At 46.2% G+C, this 21,809-nt stretch overlaps 1 protein-coding gene across 1 annotated transcript in view; it reads right to left on the minus strand.

Annotated features, from left to right (window-relative positions):
- The window catches only part of LOC311240642 (voltage-gated potassium channel subunit beta-2-like), a gene marked incomplete at both ends in the record, with an annotated part of 226,876 nt that overhangs the window by 73,267 nt on the left and 131,800 nt on the right, over positions 1-21,809 (minus strand). The gene's annotated exons all lie outside the window — the stretch shown is intronic.

Here is a 21,809-nt window from a genome sequence, read left to right on the forward strand (position 1 = left end):
ACCTAATTTCCAGTGGAAGACTGTTCCATATTTTAGGGGCAGCCACCACAAAAGCTTGATCACCTTTTGTCTTTAGCCTAGACCTCGGGACATCTAAGAGTAATTTATTTTCTGACCTCAGTGCTCTAGCAGGGGTACAAAGATGGAGGAGTTCAGCAGGAGTTCAGGCAACTACCACCCTGTTTCTATCCTTACCTCCATCTCGAAAGTCATGGAAAATATTTTATACGAACAGGTCAAAAAGTACCTCGCGAAAAAAAATCTAATCTACGAATTCCAACATCCCACTCCACTGACACATGCCTTCTCTATTTAAACGACCACATCAAACAAGAGGTGGACGCGGGCAAATACTGCGGCATGGTCATGCTGGACCTACAAAAGGCCTTCGACACTGTCAATCACACCATTCTGTTTGACAAGCTAAAAGCAATTGGTTTTGATAGCCTATCAGTGAGCTGGATGCAATCCTACCTGGAGGGGAGAGAACAGATGGTGGAGGTAAACGGTACCCTATCCCCCCCCCCCTCACAGTGAGCTGTGGTGTTCCACAAGGAAGCATACTAGGTCCGCTACTGTTCCTAATTTATGCAAATGACATGTCGTCAGCTTGTGACTGCAACTTGTTCCTGTTTGCGGACGACTCAGCCCTGCTGGTCTCTGACAAGAACAAGTTACAGGTTGAAAAAACCCTCAGCTCGGAACTAGGCAAAATCTGCATATGGCTCGCTGATAAACTATCATTACACATGGGCAAAACAGAGTCCATTCTCTTCGGTTCAAATAACAAACTCAGCAAGACCGACGGCTTCTCAGTTACAGTGGGTGACAATATTGTCACAAGGAAAGAAGAAATTACCTACCTGGGCTCCATCCTAGAGGCAAATCTTTCCTGTGACAAAATGGCATCCAATGTAATAAAAAAAAGTCAACCAACGAACTCGATTCTTGTACCGGATCTCCTCACTGGTAAACAAGAATACCCTGAAGACTCTGGCAGGAGCACTCATTCAAGGGTACTACGACTATGCTTGCACCTCATGGTACCAAAGCACCTCAAAGGCGCTAAAAACAAAATTACAAACATCTCAAAACAAACTGGTCAGACTACTGCTTGACCTTACTCCTAGAATCCACCTCACCCCTGCCCACTTTGACAAACTAGGATGGCTTAGAGTAGACGACAGAGTACAGCAACTTGCAATGGGCCTGGTCTACAACATTCACTACACGACCAAGGTACCCATGTACATGTCAAAATACTTCCCAAAGGTCAGTGAATACCACGATCACAACACCAGAGGGAGCTCCACAAATCATGTTAAACCCAGATTCGGCTCAAACAAGGGACTAAACACGTTTCGCAATTATGCCACATCAATGTGGAACGCCCTACCCAAAGCTGTAAAGGAATGTGAATCCCTGCCCACATTCAAAACGCTCTTAAAGAGTGTTGTGGAAAATGTGTATACGGGGGTGGAGGTAGGAAAGGGGTTAGTCTTGACTAGTTTAATATAGGTCAACTAGCAGGGCTCAAAGACACTAGGGCGACAGTCTGGCTGATGTTCTTAAAACAACCTCAAGATAGGCAGATGGACATTTCAGTACATCATATCGTGTGCTCTAATCTTGTGTCTTTTCTCTCTTTCACACATACACAGCACACACACACAGACACAGCACACACACACAGACACACAGACACACACACACACAGACACACACACACATACACACACACACACACACAAACACACACACACACACACACACACATCTCACTCTCTCTTCGACACACACACACACACACACAGACACACACAGTCGTACAGACATACACACCGACACACACACACACACACACATTCCCTGTGTCACAATACACACATACAATACACACACGTCTGTACACAGACGCACACACACACAGACACACACACACAATACACACATACAATACACACACGTCTGTACACAGACGCACACACACACAGACACACACACACATACACACACACACACACACAAACACACACACACACACACACATCTCACTCTCTCTTCGATGTTCTTAATGTTTTACATCATATCGTGTGTGTACATCATATCTTGTTTATCTCTCTTCGATGTTCTTAATGTTTTTATCTAAATCTATGTTCTTCTTAATGTCTTTATCTCTCTTCGATGTTCTTAATGTTTTTATCTCTCTCCGATGTTAAATCTACGTGTCATCTTAATGTACGTCATGTCATATCTGACATGATATGACACGTCATCATATCTGTCATGTGGGGGCAGGACTGAGAGGGGATTTAGGGGACAAGCAGAGGGATTGAGGGGTAGAGTGTTTTTTGTTCAAGCTGTGGTGATCCTCTGCTCGATCCATAGCTTTTGCTGTTAAAAACTTCTTTTTCTAAATAAATTACCTACTTGTTAAAATTGGAAATATCGTCTCCTGCTGTGTTAAACAACCATCAGCCACAACATTTGATGACCCTTGACCTGTAGACCGCCCTGCCGGGCCCCCTCACACGGCCAGCTCCGGACCTCTCCCGTAGAAATTCTGGCGGTGTCGACAAACAAACACAGGTGAGCATTTTTGCTTTTGATTAGAATATCCGTAGGAGATTCTGAGGGAGGAATAAGTTGAGCTGACTGTGTGACGAGGTCTGGATGGACGGCTAAGACGAACACGAGTTGGTGAGGTGTTTACACTAGGGCGATTCCTCTTTTAACAGGCTATAAGTGCGCCACTAATCAATTTTAATTGCATGTTTTCGACCTCTGGTCAAATTTTTCTCCATCTGTTCAAACTTCTCCCTGACCCCTTTCCCTGATCCCTTTACGACACTCTCCACATACACACATAACTGTGCCTTCTGTCCTCTGTAGATAAGACTCTCAATTTTCAAAACAAAAACCGGTGCCGCTCTGCTGTTATTCAAAACACACTATTACAGCTGGCATTCTCTGTGTCAAACTAATTACGTTTACGGATACACTATTGTTCGTTTTCTTATTGGCTTGTGAAGTTGTTGCTACAGAGAGGCTAGCTGTGATAATATGAGCAGAGAGTAAAAAAAAGAAAAAAAAAAAAAAACAATTTGGGCAGCGTGAGACGAGACTCTAGCTTGTTTGCACTATTGGGCCTACACACGCACACACACACAGTCACACACACGCACACATACACAGTCACACACACACACACACACACACAGTCACACATACAATACACACACACACACACACACACACACACAGTCACACACACGTACACACACACAGACACACACACACACACCGACATACACACATACACACACACACACACACACACACAGTCACACACACGCACACACACACAGTCACACACACACACACACACACAGTCACACATACAATACACACATACAATACACACACACCCCCCCATCGTTTGGATCAGAGATCAGGCCCCTGATCTCTCTCTCTCTCTCTCTCTCTCTCTCTCTCTCTTTCTTTCGTACATGTATAGATTAAAGACACACAGCCCAGTTTAAAGGAGCGATAGTTGGAAGATAACTCATTCTGGGCGTAGAGCCAGCTAGCAGGTCTGGGCGTTGTGCCAAGAGAGATAGCTCTCTCTCTCTCTCTCTCTCTCTCTCTCTCTCTCTCTCTCTCTCTCTCTCTCTCTCTCTCTCTCTCTCTCTCTCTCTCTCTCTCTCCTGGGTTTGCTGACCCCTGTTGGTGGGCCAAGGTGTAGCATACAGACTCATCACATCTCTTTCTCTCTTGGGTTTGCTGACCCCTGGTGGTAGAAAACACACACACACACCGACATACATACATACACACACACACACACACACAGTCACACGCACACACACACACACACACACACACACACACACACACACACAGTCACACACACACACACACACACAACCACACACACACACACACAGTCACACACACGCACACATACACAGTCACACACACACACACACACACACAGTCACACATACAATACACACACACACACACACACACACACACAGTCACACACACGTACACACACACAGTCACACACACGCACACACACACAGTCACACACACACACACACACACACAGTCACACATACAATACACACACACAGTCACACACACGCACACACACACAGTCACAAACACGCACACACACACAGTCACACACACACACACACACACAGTCACACATACAATACACACATACAATACACACACCCCCCCATCGCTTAAAAAGTTAGCTATTACACCCCAATAGGACGCACCAGGTTGGGAAAAAAGTAGGGTTTGGATCAGAGATCAGGCCCCTGATCTCTCTCTCTCTCTCTCTCTCTCTCTCTCTCTCTCTCTCTCTCTCTCCTGGGTTTGCTGACCCCTGTTGGTGGGCCAAGGTGTAGCATACAGACTCATCACATCTCTTTCTCTCTTGGGTTTGCTGACCCCCGGTGGTAGAAAACACACACACACACACCAACATACACACATACACACACACACACACACACACACAGACACACACACACACACCGACATACACACATACACACACACACACACACACACAGTCACACACACACACACACACACACACACACACACACACACACAGTCACACACACACACACACACAGACACACACACACACACACACACACAGACACACACACACCGACACACACACACACACACACACATTCCTGTGTCCCGGTAGACAGCGGGTTGTGACGCACACACACACAGTACGCACACACACACAGTCACACACACACACACACACAGTCACACACACACACACACAGTCACACACACACACACACAGCAAAGACACACACACACACACAGACACACACACACCGACACACACACACACACACACACATTCCTGTGTCCCGGTAGACAGCGGGTTGTGACGCACACACACACAGTCACACACACACAGTCACACACACACACACACACAATCACACACAAACACACACACACACCGACATACACACATACACACACACACACACACAGACACACACACCGACATACACACACACACACACACACACACACACACAGTCACACACAGACACACACACACCGAGTTGTAGTAGCGTTGTAGTTGTAGATCTAGGTTAACTGTGTCCTGGTAGATCCAGGTTAACTGTGTCCTGGAGTGGTAGTTGTAGAGTAGTAGTAGATCTAGGTTAACTGTGTCCTGGAGTAGTAGTTGTAGAGTAGTAGTAGATCTAGGTTAACTGTGTCCTGGAGTAGTAGTTGTAGAGTAGTAGTAGATCTAGGTTAACTGTGTCCTGGAGTGGTAGTTGTAGAGTAGTAGTAGCTGAAGTACAACCACACACACACACAACACAATAAACACACATACACACTAAACAACGATGCATACAGCAGAGGACATACTGTTAGACCAGAACCCGCTCATAAAGAACCTAATTCTCAAGGTTGGTGTCCGTTGGCAGAGGCGTACAAAGGCCGGGGACACAAAATGGCCTTCCGGAGGTACTTTTGATCTCGACGTATGCGAAGAGATGAATGTAATGATTCGTAACCACAAGCCAGGCGACAGCAGCAAAAAGAGGTTGAAAAAGAGGACAGAAGAGTTGGGGGTAATGAAGCTCTACGCCCAGAAGGGGAGAGCATACAGGCAGGAAGCTTTAGCGCTAAATCAGAGAGAGACGGATATAGGGAAACCAACATCCCCACCTTATGTCACGCAATTGCCGGTGGGCACTGTGACAATAAGAGGAGAATATGAGGAGACGGAATTAGGGACCCCCGCTAGGTCAGAAACCCCCGCTAGGTCAGAAACCTCCGCTAGATCAGAGACCTCCCTTAGGCGAGATACCCCCCCCAAACTGACCCCGCAGGATCTCTATCCGAAAGTCCTGGCGGCATATGGCGAGACAGTACGTCGGAAGTTGTATGATGCAGAGGAAGAGGAGGTAGAGAACCTGGGCAGGCAGAGGGAGGGAGTCGGGAGGAAGATAGAGGAAGAGGCCCGTCAAAATGTGGCACAGCAGACATCAGGGAAACACGGGGCGTGTGGCCACACCAAACTGTTGACTGAGGAGGAAGATGAGAACGACACGAAACCAGCACAGGAGAAAGGAAACATTACAGGAACCCTGACTTTCGCCCCTACATTCCTGGGAAGTGTGACAAGTACAGGCCAGTTTCCCCTGCTAATAAAGGGGAACGATATCTTTCACATGCCATGGTCACCTCTAGACATCGATGGCATAATAGCAAGACTACCGGACCTTTCAGAAGGAGCCTCCAGGTGGATCACGCAGTTTGAGGAAAATACGTCATCTTTTCTGCTAGCAGTGGGTGACGTCAAATCCCTGTTGACGCGCTTGCTAGGAATTGGTGCCTGCCGGGACATCATGGGTGATACATCGATGCGAGTGGCATGCGACACGCAGGCCCATGATGGAGACATATTCAACGCGCATAGAGCGGCGTTGTGGTACAAACTCAGGAATCAATATCCATCACGTATTAATCCGGCAAAACTGGCGGGCAACCCCATAATGGAGACGGAAGGGCCTGGCACCTATGTGAACAAAATACTGAAGGAGTGGAGAGGTGAGCTAGGACACAACCCAGAAATTGACCCGTTGCAGAGAGCGATGTTTAGAGAAAGTGTGATGAGAGGGCTTCCAGAGGTGGTTAAGAATAGACTGGAAGACGTGGTGGGGTTAATGGACATGACTTATCCTTTGTTCTGTGCACATGTAACACATAGTGTGGAGAAGCAAAGGGCTCAGGAGCAGAAAGTCAGGGATCAGGATAGAAATGACTCAAGGAAGTTAACTCAGCAACAACTGCAGCCCCAAAGGAGGTTGCAGGCAGTAATGGTGTCATCTGCTACCTCTCCACCCATGCAGGACCAGGGACCCCCGCCTGCACCTCAGGTAGTGAGAAGCTATGGCTATAGTTCACAGAACCAGGCGTCCAGGCGGCAGGCAGGGAATGGGCAATCAGGCCCACGGTTTACACAGGGACCGGGGAACGAACAACAGTTTCCCCGTTTCCACTGTTGGAACTGCGGCATGCAGGGACACAGGGAAATGAGATGTAGGCAACCATACCGTCCCGGCTCGGAGTATGGAAGACCCGTGCGCCAGGGGGAGTCACAAGGGCCCCACGACCAGGGGGAGACAGGAGGGCCCCGAAACCAGGGGGGTAATCACTAGGGGTGCCCAGAGAATGCGACGGGGGGAAATCAAATGATTGTGGTTTCCAAGGGAGCTGAGCAAGAACCTATTCTGCAGGTCCTAGTGGAGGGCAAATTAACAGAGATGATGGCAGACACTGGAGCAGGTTTTTCCTGCATAAAGCAAAAATATGCCGCTCACTTACCCCAGTCTGGACAGTATGTTCGGACGGTCGGATTCTCGGGAAAAACACAATTAATACCCACATCAGATCCAATCTCTATGACGTATAACAACAAGACCATAACAATACCTGTATTAATTTCGGACAGCACCCCGCGCAATCTCTTGGGACGAGATGCAATGTGTAAACTAGGCTGTAAAATCCTATGTACGCCTGAGGGGATTCAAATTGAACAAGACGTGTACCAAATGATGCTACAAGGGACGGGGGAGAAAGAGGCCACTGTGTTCTGGCTGGGCAACATAGATGCAGAGCTGCAAAGGGTCTGTGACCCCTGGGAGCCATTTCTGAAAACCCAACTGCCTCAGTCTAGACAAACAAACATGGAGGCACATTGCACACTACAATATTTGACGAATAGTGACCTAGTTAGGAACAAGGCATGGTTGCAGGGACAGCCCGAGCAGGTGCAGATTAACTCATCTACGATAATTGTAGGGAGACAGGGCGCGGCGTTGAGGGTTAACACGGGTAAGTATCTACGGGAACAACATAGACTAAGAGACGCCGCCCCACACATCACTCTGAGAATAAATCCTGGTTACGAATCCGAACATCTAGGTTCAATGATACAGGAATCCGAGACTCAAAGGTGGGTCTCCACGGAATCTCCGCTAATTTGGAACAGCGCAGATGGGAGTTTCATAAAAATAATGATTTCCTTTTCAGTTTTGGCAAAACCGCAAGTAATCAGATTACCAGGAGACCCTTGCGTTATTCCAGAGGCGGATGCTTTGCTGGAACAGGACATGTTGGCGCGCACCCCGGAACGGTTGTGGTAAAAACACGACACAGATGTGGGTCTAATATTGTCGGCACAGCCAGTGAAGGTCAGGTTAAAGAAGGGTTGTAGACCACCCTTTATCAGACAGTATACAATGAAGCCAGAGTCGGAGGAAGCTATATCACATCAGATTGAGGGACTGTTAAAGGGGGGAGTGCTCGTCCCTTTCAAATCCAGATGTAATACACCTATCCACCCAGTGCTAAAGGCGGACAGGGCTAGGTACAGACTGGTACACGATTTGAGGGCGGTGAACGACGTGGTGTCTGGACCAGAGGCGGAAGTCGCTAATCCACACACCCTCCTGACAAACATCCCGAGTAGCTCGCAGTACTATACGGTCATTGATCTCACGCAGGCATTCTTCAGTGTTCCATTGGAAAAAGAGTCTCAGTATCTGTTTGCTTTTACCCACAGGGGGAAACAATACTCTTACACCCGGTTGCCACAAGGGTTCGCGCACTCGCCGCATTACTTCTCGAAGGCGCTCAAGGAAGACTTGCAAGGAGTGTGCGACACACTACTCAGCACGGTTTTACTGTATGCAGATGACATTCTAATCTGCTCGGATACACGTCAGCAGTGCCATGAGGACTCCATCAAAGTTTTGAGTGGATTGGCCGTGGGAGGCCACAAGGCATCCCGTTCAAAACTGCAGTACTGCCAGCCAAAAGTTGAGTACTTGTCTCGCGTCATTCAAAAGGGCATAAAAAACATCTCACCCACGCAACTCGAAGCTGTATCCAAGGCACCTAGGCCTTTGACGGTCCGACAGATGATGACGTTTTTAGGGATGACTGGGTACAGCTCTGAGTGGGTGGAGGACTATACGATAGCGACAGCGCCGTTGAGGATGATGATAAAAGAGGCGGGTACAGACAAGCTTCGCGCTCCCTTGACATGGACCGAGGAGGGGGAGGACGCGTTCATAAACATTAAGCGTCTGTTGTTACAGGCCCCTGCCCTGGCGCTGCCGGATTATGAGAAGTGTTTCCACCTATTCGTCTCACATAGAGCGCAGCATGCGACAGCTGTCCTGACTCAAACACAGGGGGTGAGTGGGAAAAAACAACCGATAGCATATTACTCTAGAGCTCTTTCGCCGGTAGAGCAGGGTCTGCCACCTTGTTATCAGGCCCTGGCCGCAGCACATTTGATGTATGAGAAGGCAACGGCCGTGACAATGGGATATGACATTTGCATTTGGACACATCACAAATTGGCAAACTTGATTGAAAGAGGCAAATTTGTTCTGACCAGCCAACGGCAACAGGCTTACATGAGGCTCCTGCAGTACTCGGACGTTACGATAAAAACATGCCACGGCAGTAACCCGGCGGATCTGGTACCACTCCCGAGCGAGGGTCAACCGCATGAGTGCGAGGTGGAGGTACAGGCTTTCGTGAAACTCCGTCCTGATTTGGGAGTCGACCCGCTCGCGATAGCAGAACTCTCACTTTTTGTGGATGGGTCCTGCTATCGGGAGGGGGAAAATTTAAGGTCAGGATACGCCGTCGTACAGTGCAAACCTAACGGAGAAACACTAACAAGAAAGGCCGGACAATGCATGCAACCATGTTCGGCCCAGCTTGCAGAACTAATAGCACTAACAGAAGCATGCATAATAGCTAAAGATCGCACGGTTAACATCTTTACAGACTCTGCGTATGCGCATGGCGTATGCCACCTATTCGCGGCCATTTGGAAGGCAAGAGGCTTTAAGAAATCGGACGGCTCACCGATCCTTCACCACAAGCAGGTTGTGGCGCTTATTCAGGCTGTAAAGTTGCCCAAAAGCATTGCTATCGTAAAGTGCCAGGCACACAGAAAAGACCTGTCCTTTGTGACGACGGGAAACAACGCGGCGGACGAGGCCGCGAAGGCGGCGGCTGCGGTGCCGTCCACGGCTGTTCTGATGTTTGCGGCCGAACTGACGACTGAGGTAACTGAGGATAATTTGAGTGATCTTCAGGACTCAGCCACGCAGGCCGAGAAACAGTCGTGGACGGAGAGGGGGGCTGTAAGGGGGGCAGATGGTCTGTGGAGGAGTCATAACGGTTTGATAGTCGCCTCCATCGATCTTCTGTCCTTGGTGATACCTGAGGCTCATGGTGTTGATCACTGTGGAAGAGCAGAGACCCTGAAACGAATCACGAAAATGGGATTTTGGTCCCCAAAGCTTCAGGCACAAATTGACGTTACACTAGCCAGGTGTTTAACATGCTTACAGGGCAATGTGCGCAAAGGAGTACCGACAGTGGCGGCTTACACACCCCTCCCTGAGGGACCATTCAGACATCTGATTATGGACTATACAGATATGATAACGCCAGTGCAGGGCAAACGATACCTCCTGGTAGTAGAGGACTGCTTTAGTCGCTGGATTGAGGCCATTCCATCTAAACACAAGAACGCGGACACAGTGATCAAGTTCCTGTGTCGCGAGGTCATTCCGAGATTTGGAATTCCCACGATATTACAAAGCGATAATGGCCGCGAGTTCATCGACAAGGTGGTTAAAGGGCTGATGCAGAAATTAGGTATAAGACAGCGCCTTTCCTGTGTCTATAGTCCCGGGTCGCAGGGGAAGGTGGAAAGGGCCAATCTGGTCATTAAAAACAAACTGTTGAAAATCTGTATGCAAACTAAGCTTAACTGGATTGATGCTTTGCCACTTGCTCTGATGGCTATTAGAAGCAGCGTAAACCGCCAAACACAGCTAACACCGCATGAAATGCTTACAGGCCGCAGCATGCCAGCACCGCCATTTAGACACCTGGCTAGGGGCCCGGCATTAGATATTTTTGAGCAAGATCTGAAAAAATATCTTCAGCAAGTGACTAAAATACATGAAGCTGTGTTTCGACAGGAGCAGAGAAAGGAGAAAAAGGGGGTGAAGGAGGCGGAGAAGGAAGCCACCAAACCGAGACTGATCCCTGGGGACCTGGTCTTCGTAAAGGTCCACAAGAGAAAGTGGTCATCACCCCGGAGAGAGGGCCCGTACGAGGTGATCCGATCGACTGGAACGGCAGTCCAAGTCAAAGGATCAGCGACCTGGTTCCACTTCAATCACTGCATAAAGGCCAGCGGCGATCTCTTGGGGGATACAATCGATCGCAGTTATGCAGAACCCGACATGGAGGGTCCGAGACGGCAACTGGAAGGTGCAGTGCCTGCTGATGCTCCCGCAGATGTTGGCAGCAGTGTGCGGACGGTCGGCCGGGCACAACGACGTCATTGAGAACCGTCACGGTCGACCCGTCCTTGAGGATGACGGGTTTGAGTGGGTAGGAGTCCCACGGGGTCCCGCTCAGGCTCAAGTACCGGCAGGCTTTCATGACCAGGCTCAGAATCAGGCGCCCCCTCTGCCCTCCATCGAGGAAGGGGGGGAGAAGATAAGACTACAACCAAAAGGGGTGTTTCCCGTAGGACCGCAAGGGCATGTTTTTGATTTTGACCATTCCCCCGTTACAGGCGGGGATACTTACCATTATACTAACGAGGATCGGGTTGTGGGGGTAGATAGGAGGGTTGAGCCTGTCCCGAACCAATCACAGGAGACAGGGGTGAGGGGAAAAAGGGAGGTCAAGGACACTGAGTCGGAAGAGGTGGGGGGACAGGATATGTTCCAGAGGACAGCCGGAACGTTGAGGGACTCAGTGGGCTCACTCTGGGCCAGGTTGAGGGGTTTGCTTCCTTCCGGGGAACAAGATGGGGGCGACTATGACTATGATGAGGAAGACCCGGAGGCTGACCCGATGTATAGGGCGGCTTTAGGGAATGAGTGGTTTAAGTGGGTCCAGTACACGAGCGCGCAGAATCAGATAGAGGATTGTTATGTCTGCTCCAAGGCACGTCCGGATAGGCTGCTGGTGAAGGGCACGAAGTTCAGTTGGGCTCAGTGTGACAGGGACGCAGAGGCATGGGAGGGGCCCCATAATAGTCGCCCTTGGTGCGAGGCAGAGTGTTTGGGGTTTCTCGGCTCTAGTCGTTTTAAGGCGGCAGGAAACGTCACGGATTTCAAGGATGTCACTATGCGGGAACGTTGTAGGAAATTGGATGTACGTGTGCAGGGGGTAGCGATGGGGTTGCCAATACCCAGAGGTGTCAAACTATGGCTGACCAAGGATTTCGAGTGCTTGCAAAAGGAGGGGACCCGGGACGTAGGGGAGGTGGCAGAGGGGCGGTGCACTACTATTTGGAGCATCACGACTAACTGCACGAAAGAAGGAAAGTGTGGACACGGGGTCGTGTTAAAGGGAGTGGATACCAACCCACGGCCTGTAGCTTGCCCTTTTCATGTCCAGGATATGGCACTGGCGGACCAATACTGGCTCTGCGGCGGTAGGAGGTTGAGGAATACACTTCCTTTAGATTGGTCAGGTAGATGTGCCCGGGTTCAGGCGATCATGCCAATGGTGGTCCTACCATTATCAGTGACGGAAGGACCTTCTGAGTCTCCTATCTCTCGAACGAAGCGTAGCTACAAGGCAGACCCAAGGGTGTATCTGGACAGCATAGGACAGCCAAGGGGCATTCCAGCCGAGTTCATGGCTAAGAATGAGATTGCGGCAGGGTTTGAGTCTATTCTGCCATGGATATCGGTCAATAAGAACACCGGGTGGATCAACTATTTGTTTTACAATCAGCAGCGGTATCTCAACTACACCGAGGAGGCGTTGGATGCAATGGGGGACCAGATGCACGCGACCAGTACGGTGGCGTGGCAGAATAGACAGGCTCTGAACTGGTTAATGGCGGAGAAGGGTGGAGTCTGTTCCATGTTTGGACAGTACTGCTGCACATTCATTCCGACGAATGTGGGGCCAGGGGGAAAGTTCTCCGAGGCCATGGCTAAGCTGAAGGATTTGAGGGAGGAGTTGAGGGGGAATTCTGGCTGGAATGAAGAATGGTGGGGGAGTGGGGTGTTGGAAAGATTGGGACAGTGGGGAAGCATAGTGATGCAGACGGGGATATCCATTGGGGTGGCAGGGTTGATATTGGTTCTCCTTTTCTGTTGTGGTATGCCTCTCTTGGGTAGGCTGGTAACTTCACACGTAACGAGCCAAATGCTGATGGTGGGACAGAAAGAGATTGAGCCACAAATCGGGCCATGTCCTCAGCTTTATGCTGCCTTAGAGGGAGACGAGGGGATAGAGGATTAGGGGTATGGTGAGGTAGGGACATTTTCTTTTTGTTGGTTCTTTCCTTTAAGAGTGACGGGGGATGGTCTGAGTGCAGTTTTGTTGGTTTATTCCTTTAACTAGGAATTTTAGTCTGATTTTCGAATGATCCTTCGGCATAGAGATTGCAACCATTGAAAATCATTGCATTATTTTTTTTTTTTTTATTATTTTTTGTTTATTTTACTCGTGGTCCTGGTCAAACCGGAATGGGAAGGGGCATCGGCAGAGTGTCGGTTCTGAGCCTGAGGAAGCATTGAGAAGAAGTGTTCTGGGGATCGGTTCTGGGGACTGGAGGGACAAAGGGGGGGGCTAACGCAGTGGGCAAGATGGGCACCTCCCGTCGAAGATGGGGGGACACGTGGTGAGGTCGGTACCAGCGCCTCCCGTCCAGGCATGGGGACATGCTTCTACGGGGACTGGAGGTGTGGCGTGGTGGTTGCTGTATTGGCAAAATGTGACTTTTGGCAATACGGTGAGGAGACTATGGCGTGGGCATGGAAGGGGGGCTGAGCGATGGACACTGGGACTCAATGTTATGGAAGAGACAATGTCATTTTTTTTTGGGAGGGATGTTCTATGTTTAGTTCTGACGGTCAACTTCTCCTTTCCCTGATGAGAGTCGCGGTTTCCGGCCGGAACTGTGGCTCATTTGGTAAGCGGTGGAGGTTGGGGGGATTTGTCTGTCAGGTTAGGATTATAAATTGGGGTATTTTGTTGATGTTTTATTATTACTCTTGTTTGGAACGGTTTTGTGTTTTGGTAAGAACGGTAGTCAGCCTTTGTTGGTCCGTTAGGGGTCCAGTGAATGAAGTAAGGTTTCTGGTTTAGATTAGGCATTTAAACTTTTATTATATAATTGTGGTTTCTCGTTTAGTTAGACGTTCACATTTTCTTGGTTATATGATTTGGGTGGGACTAGGGATAGCCCCAAATGGGGGAATGTTGTGGAAAATGTGTATACGGGGGTGGAGGTAGGAAAGGGGTTAGTCTTGACTAGTTTAATATAGGTCAACTAGCAGGGCTCAAAGACACTAGGGCGACAGTCTGGCTGATGTTCTTAAAACAACCTCAAGATAGGCAGATGGACATTTCAGTACATCATATCGTGTGCTCTAATCTTGTGTCTTTTCTCTCTTTCACACATACACAGCACACACACACAGACACAGCACACACACACAGACACACAGACACACACACACACAGACACACACACACATACACACACACACACACACAAACACACACACACACACACACATCTCACTCTCTCTTCGACACACACACACACACACACAGACACACACAGTCGTACAGACATACACACCGACACACACACACACACACACATTCCCTGTGTCACAATACACACATACAATACACACACGTCTGTACACAGACGCACACACACACAGACACACACACACAATACACACATACAATACACACACGTCTGTACACAGACGCACACACACACAGACACACACACACATACACACACACACACACACAAACACACACACACACACACACACACATCTCACTCTCTCTTCGATGTTCTTAATGTTTTACATCATATCGTGTGTGTACATCATATCTTGTTTATCTCTCTTCGATGTTCTTAATGTTTTTATCTAAATCTATGTTCTTCTTAATGTCTTTATCTCTCTTCGATGTTCTTAATGTTTTTATCTCTCTCCGATGTTAAATCTACGTGTCATCTTAATGTACGTCATGTCATATCTGACATGATATGACACGTCATCATATCTGTCATGTGGGGGCAGGACTGAGAGGGGATTTAGGGGACAAGCAGAGGGATTGAGGGGTAGAGTGTTTTTTGTTCAAGCTGTGGTGATCCTCTGCTCGATCCATAGCTTTTGCTGTTAAAAACTTCTTTTTCTAAATAAATTACCTACTTGTTAAAATTGGAAATATCGTCTCCTGCTGTGTTAAACAACCATCAGCCACAACAAGAGCACCTACGGGAGGCTGCAATTCGAAACTGGCCACCGTAAATGCCCAAAACCCCCACCACCTCCTAATAGACAGTCTCCTCCCCACCGCATGTATATATTCCCTCCCCGCCGTATGTATATTTCTCTCCCACCCACCCACCCCCTCCTAATGTACAGTCCCCTCCCCATCATATGTATATACTCTGTCAGGATCTAGGGGTTACAGTACTGTATATTGGAATACCGTTTATGTCACAAATGTATCAGTACTAAATACCTATATGTCCCTATGCCATAAATGTCATGTATGTTGTGTATGTCATAAATGTCTATATGAATTGAAAATGGGGGACCCTGATGGAAACAAGACAAACGTCTTTCTCAGGTCTGCATCCCCTTAACAATTGTATGTATTGAGCCGTACTGTATTGTACCCATTCTGCAATCTGTTAAATAAAGTTTTCATTCATTCATTCATTCATTCATTCATTCAGTCCACAACGCCCGATCCCCACCCATCAGTTTCCCACCCCCTAATACGGCCAATGTGTATTAGTATGAACGACCAGCTAAACTGAAAGCAATGTGGAGCACTGGGCTCGAACAGGCGAGCCCAGCGTCTCCGCATTCGTGGCGAGCGCCTTGCCCACTACGCCACGTAGCCGCCTACAAAACCTTCTGTTTAATCATCTTCCCTTTATTCATTTTACTTAGATTTTTCAGGTCTGGTACATTTTAGCATGGTGTTATTCACAGTCAAAGATAATTTATTATAATTTTTTTTAACCCTTTCTCTGCCACGCTTGTATCCATCCTTGTAGCCAGTCTGCCAGCTCTATTTGTCTATGGAGATGTTCACCTACTTTGCAGGGCTATAACTTTTTAAATTGTATTGCTAGATTGACATTACTATGGCCCATTCAACATCGATTAGCTATCGTTCAGGATGTAGGAACGTTTTACTTTTTCATTCACACATTCATACAAAAATACTGTCTAGAGTATAAATATGTTTTTATCGTTTTCTGCTGTATTTCATAGAACGTGAGTTATAGCCATTTATGCATATATTAGATCATCAAATGCAGTTTGATAGCGATTGACGCCAAATTAAAAATTTCAATTGTACAAGGTCCTAAACGTCATGACTCATCATCTGCTGGTGACCGGAGGGGTGGGGGGTCGTTTATAATTCAATGACCGACGTTAAATGATTTATGTAGTATGGGTGATATATTGATCAGAGCAGTTTGTACCGAAAATGGTAAAGAAAAACGCTGAAACTCACCCCAGTCTCCTCGTAGCGTTGGGCGATGAGAGTGGAGCAAAAAGATCGCTATTATGGGATGTTGATCTATGCGATCCATTTCCAGGTTGTATAATACTATATACGTCCAAATAATGTTGTTTATTGAGTTATGGCAACGGATCGATTATCCAGTGTGTCAAGATGGAGTCCGAAGGGAATAGGGAGACACACCGGCGTCACAATTATCAACATCCGGTTGTAACTCGCCGATCGGCCACCAGGTGGCGGTGTTGGAGAGTTGAGCGTAGTCCTACAGCACCAGTCAAGGATCCGTGGGTGAAATATGAATACCATGACAGAAATTTGAAATATTGATCTTAAAGACGCTGTAAAACGTCATTGGCAGATTAGGCATGGCGAGGAATGACGTCTTAACACGTCATTGGCGAGAAAAGGGTTAATATAATTGATATTCTTCTTTGGTTCATTACAATTTACTCAAGCCTAGTAACAGACACAATATTTCTGACACTGGGAATACATTCCCTGAGATCCATAGATGTCCCTAGATTCAGATACCAAGAACATGCAAATGGTCCATTTAAAAAAAATTCTGTAATTTCTTTTTTTTTATATTAATTATAATAAAAAAATAATAATTATGGATGGAAGAGCCACACATTGGCGGGCAAAGAGCCACATGCGGCTCGCGAGCCGCGGGTTGGCCACACCTGCAGTACTGGTCTCATGTGCTCACGCCTTTGTGCCAGTCAAGAGGCGTGCAGCAGCGTTCTGCACTAGCGGCAGGCGTCGCAGGGAGATTAAAATAGTTTATTACATTACATTACAATAGTCCAGCCTGGACGATATAAAAAAAGTTGAAAAAAAAGCCCCAGTTGAAAAAAGGAGCCTTTTACCACAGACCCAATCTGTTTGTCAAATTTCAGATCACTGTCAAAGGTGACACCAAGGCTTTTTATAAAATGTTGTTTTTTTGCCATCGAGGAGCCCTAAAACACCAGCAGAGTTTCCCAAGCGGTCCAGATGCCCAAACACAATTACCTCGTCTTGCCGTCATTAAGATTTAGGGAGTTTAGATCTATCCAAATCTTAATGTCGGCAAGATCGGCCAGCAGAGGTTCAAGACAGTCCTTGCACTCTACTTACAGAGGAAGGTACATTTGGACATCATCCGCATAGCAATGAAAAGAGACATTATGTTTGCGTAGAATATAACCTAAGGGCAGCATATATAAAGAAAATAACAAGGGACCCAGGATGGAACCTTGGGGAACACCACAGGTAAGAGGGGCCACATTTGAGGAGAATTCACCCAGATGAACAGAGAAACTCCTATCAGTCAGGTACGACTAAATTAACATCCACCGTATCAAAGGCAAGTTTCAAGTTTCTTTAATAGTTGTCATACAGAAGTACAGAATACTTTCATACAAAATGCGTCTTACTGTTACGCTCCAGAGACTGTGCTAGACAAGATAGTATCAAATAACATAGTATAGCATGTAAATTAGAAGTAGAAAATGAGGTCCCAGTGTTCAGTATAGACATATGTACAATGTTCGATGCATAATAGACGTAACTGAGTTACCATATAATATACAATACTATGCAGTGTACTAATGTACAATACTATATAGTGCAAAGCAGAAATGGGATGAGGTACAATTTAGGTACAATTTACAGTAAGGTGTACGAGTTGTAGTGCAATCCTTCATCAATAAATATAAAGTGTGGGGAGTGGGTGCTACAGTGTGTTTGTTTAAAGTGAGTGTGTGCTATAAAGTGTGGGGAGTGGGTGCTACAGTGTGTTTGTTTAAAGTGAGTGTGTGCGTGTGGATGTGTGTGCTATGTGCGTTTGATGGTTGTTGTGTAGTGTTCATTGTTCGTTGAGCAGCCTGATGGCCTGGGGATAGAAGCTTCTTCTGAGTCTTTCTGTGCTCGCCTTGAGACTCCGGTATCGCTTGCCTGACCGCAGCAGTTCAAAGAGGCAGTTGTTCGGGTGACTGGAGTCTTTAATGATTCTCTTAGCCTTGCCCCTGCACCGCTTGTTGTAAATGTTCTGGAGGGTGGGGAGCCCCCCTCCAATTGTGCGTTCGGCTGAACGTGGCAGCGGTCAAATCCAGTGTTACCATAATAGCAGCACACCGAGGTCATTGAACATTCTTAAAAGAGCAGTCTCAGTACTATGACGAGGTCTAAAACCCGAATGAAACTTCTCATAGATGTCGTTTGTCTCTAAAAAAAGATTGCAGCTGGATGGAGATTACTTTCTCCAGCACTTTGGACAGAAAGGGCAGTTTCGAGATGGGCCTAAATATTTTTTTTTATTGGTGGCTGCACTATAGCATGTTTAAAAGAAGTTGGAAAAATTCCTGAACTAAAACAAGCATGCACCAAAACAAGAATAAAAGAGCCAACTGAGTCAAAAGCCTCTTTTAAAAGGCGAGAGGGAACACTGTCAGAGAGGCAGTTTGTGGGCCGCAACTCACGAACAACATCAGACAGTGAGGACAAGGATATGGGTTTAAACTCCTCAAAAGCAGCTGGGCACACAGGTGGAACCGAGGGGTCAAGGGCAGCAAGAGGGGGTGCAGACCGAAGAGACGAGATTTTATCAACAAAGAAATTTAAAAAATCATTACAGAGAGCAGGCCATGGTACAACAGGGGCAGTATCACGAGGGTTTACAAGAGAGTCAAGAGTATTACGTAAATCAGGGTTAGAAATTAACATTTTTTTTCAAGGGCTTTTTTTGCCCCCCTTAATTGCTTTTCGGGGGCTTTTTTTTGTATTTCGGGGGCACAATATTTTTATAATGAAAATTAACATAAAGATTATAAAACATTGTTGACACTTTTTTTTACAGTCTTCATCCCTATGTTTGATAACGTAATGTTAATGTCTCCATATATAGGGCTCTACGCTAACCTTTTTCCCAAGGAGCACATGTGCTCCTAAATAAAATGTTAATAAATAAAATCTAAATACAAATTTAGGAGCACACAGAAATTTAGGAGCACAGTGACAATTGTTCAAGTAACACACACACACGATGTGTGACATCATGGCTTGGTTTCATGTTTTGAGGTACGTACCTTCAATTATCTGTAAATAATACATACATACTCTATCTAAATAGATTCAATATTATTGTCCCTGAGGGCAAGTTGTGTTGTTTTCTTGATACATCTACAAATAGCAGACGAATAACCGGTTGCCTCTGGATCAATGAATGTCTAATATTGAATAATATTATTAGATATTTTATTTTTAACATCCCTAATTCCAACAGTCAAGAGGCTTGTTTCAAATTGATGAAAAACCCCACACACGCAACGTTTCTGAGTATAGGCTCTGGCCAGATCGATCAATGAAATACGTTGCGCGCTCAGCGCTGTGGAATGAAGGAAATGCGCATCGGGATCGGATTTGGATGTTATTCTTTGTAGTTGTGTTACAAATGGAACGGTCTTTCCCCGCCGAACACAAGTTACTTAACGTTACACGGGTCGCGCTATGCAGATGCTTAGCTTGCTAACGTTAAGATAGCAGTGTAATGCTTGATGAGAGCAGAGCGCTCTCTCTGTGTTCGCACCTCTCAAGTGCCTGGAAGCATCTCCCTGTAACACGCAGCGGGCCCCGCCTCCCTCCTCCTTGGAACAAACATTCCACCCAAAAACTGAATTTCAGTCCAGTTTCAATCTGAACTATTAACAGCGGAGCTGTTTTGTAATCTTCACAATCACTCGTCTGTCTCGCACTGCAAGTAAATGATTTTTCCGGTGTGCACACACACATATTATTAGGGGCAAATACGCACTGTAGAGCATATATATAATTATATATATAATTAGTAAACTGTCGGGGGCTTTTTTTGCCCCGCTTAACTGATTATCAAGGGCATTTGGTCAATTTTCGAGGGCATTTTGCCCCAAGCCCCCGTTAATTTCGAACCCTGACGTAAATAGAACCCTGGGTTTGCTAATATTCTTAGAAATAAGATTGGAGATATACTCAGTTTTAGCAGCCTTCATACTCCATTAGACAGTCCTTTAGAATCCCAAACGAGACATGCAACTTATCCTTCTTCCACTTTCCTTCAGCACGCCTGCATGAGCGTCTGAGCACATGGATAGCGTTATTTATCCATGGTTCCGAAAGAGCCCTAGGATGTTTGCTCCGCAATGGGGCGATAGAGTCCAGGATGCTGGTGCAAGTGGAGTTAAAAAGTGCAACAAGCTTGTCTACATTACAGTAAGGGCATTATACCCATCCACACTAGAAAGCACAGTCATTAAAAGCTGTATGGAATTTCAGCGCAGTGTCTGTGTTTATAGCACGAAAACGGTGTGCAGGAGGATGAATAGCAACTACAGAGCATGGGACAACAGCAGAAAATAAAACAGGCATATGATCAGAAATACAAAAGAGGTAGAAGACTGATAGATAGATAGACATGCAGATAGATAGACAGATAGATAGATAGATAGATAGATAGATAGATAGATAGATAGATAGATAGATAGATAGATAGATAGATAGATAGATAGATAGATAGATAGATAGATAGATAGATAGATAGATAGATAGATAGATAGATATATAGATAGACATGCAGCTAGATAGATAGATAGACATGCAGATAGATAGATAGATAGATAGATAGATAGATAGATAGATAGATAGATAGATAGATAGATAGATAGATAGATAGATAGATAGATAGATAGATAGATAGATAGATAGATAGATAGATAGACATGCAGATAGATAGATAGATAGACATGCAGATAGATAGATAGATAGATAGATAGATAGACATGCAGATAGATAGATAGATAGATAGATAGATAGATAGATAGATAGATAGATAGATAGATAGATAGATAGATAGATAGATAGATATAGATAGATAGATAGATAGATAGACATGCAGATAGATAGATAGATAGACATGCAGATAGATAGATAGATAGATAGATAGATAGATAGATAGATAGATAGATAGATAGATAGATAGATAGATAGATAGATAGATAGATAGACATGCAGATAGATAGATAGATAGATAGATAGATAGATAGATAGATAGATAGATAGATAGATAGATAGATAGATAGATAGATAGATAGATAGATAGATAGATAGATAGATAGATAGATAGATAGATA

Source organism: Notolepis coatsorum (assembly GCF_963971535.1).
Source record: "Notolepis coatsorum genome assembly, chromosome: 1".
NCBI lineage: Eukaryota > Metazoa > Chordata > Actinopteri > Aulopiformes > Paralepididae > Notolepis > Notolepis coatsorum.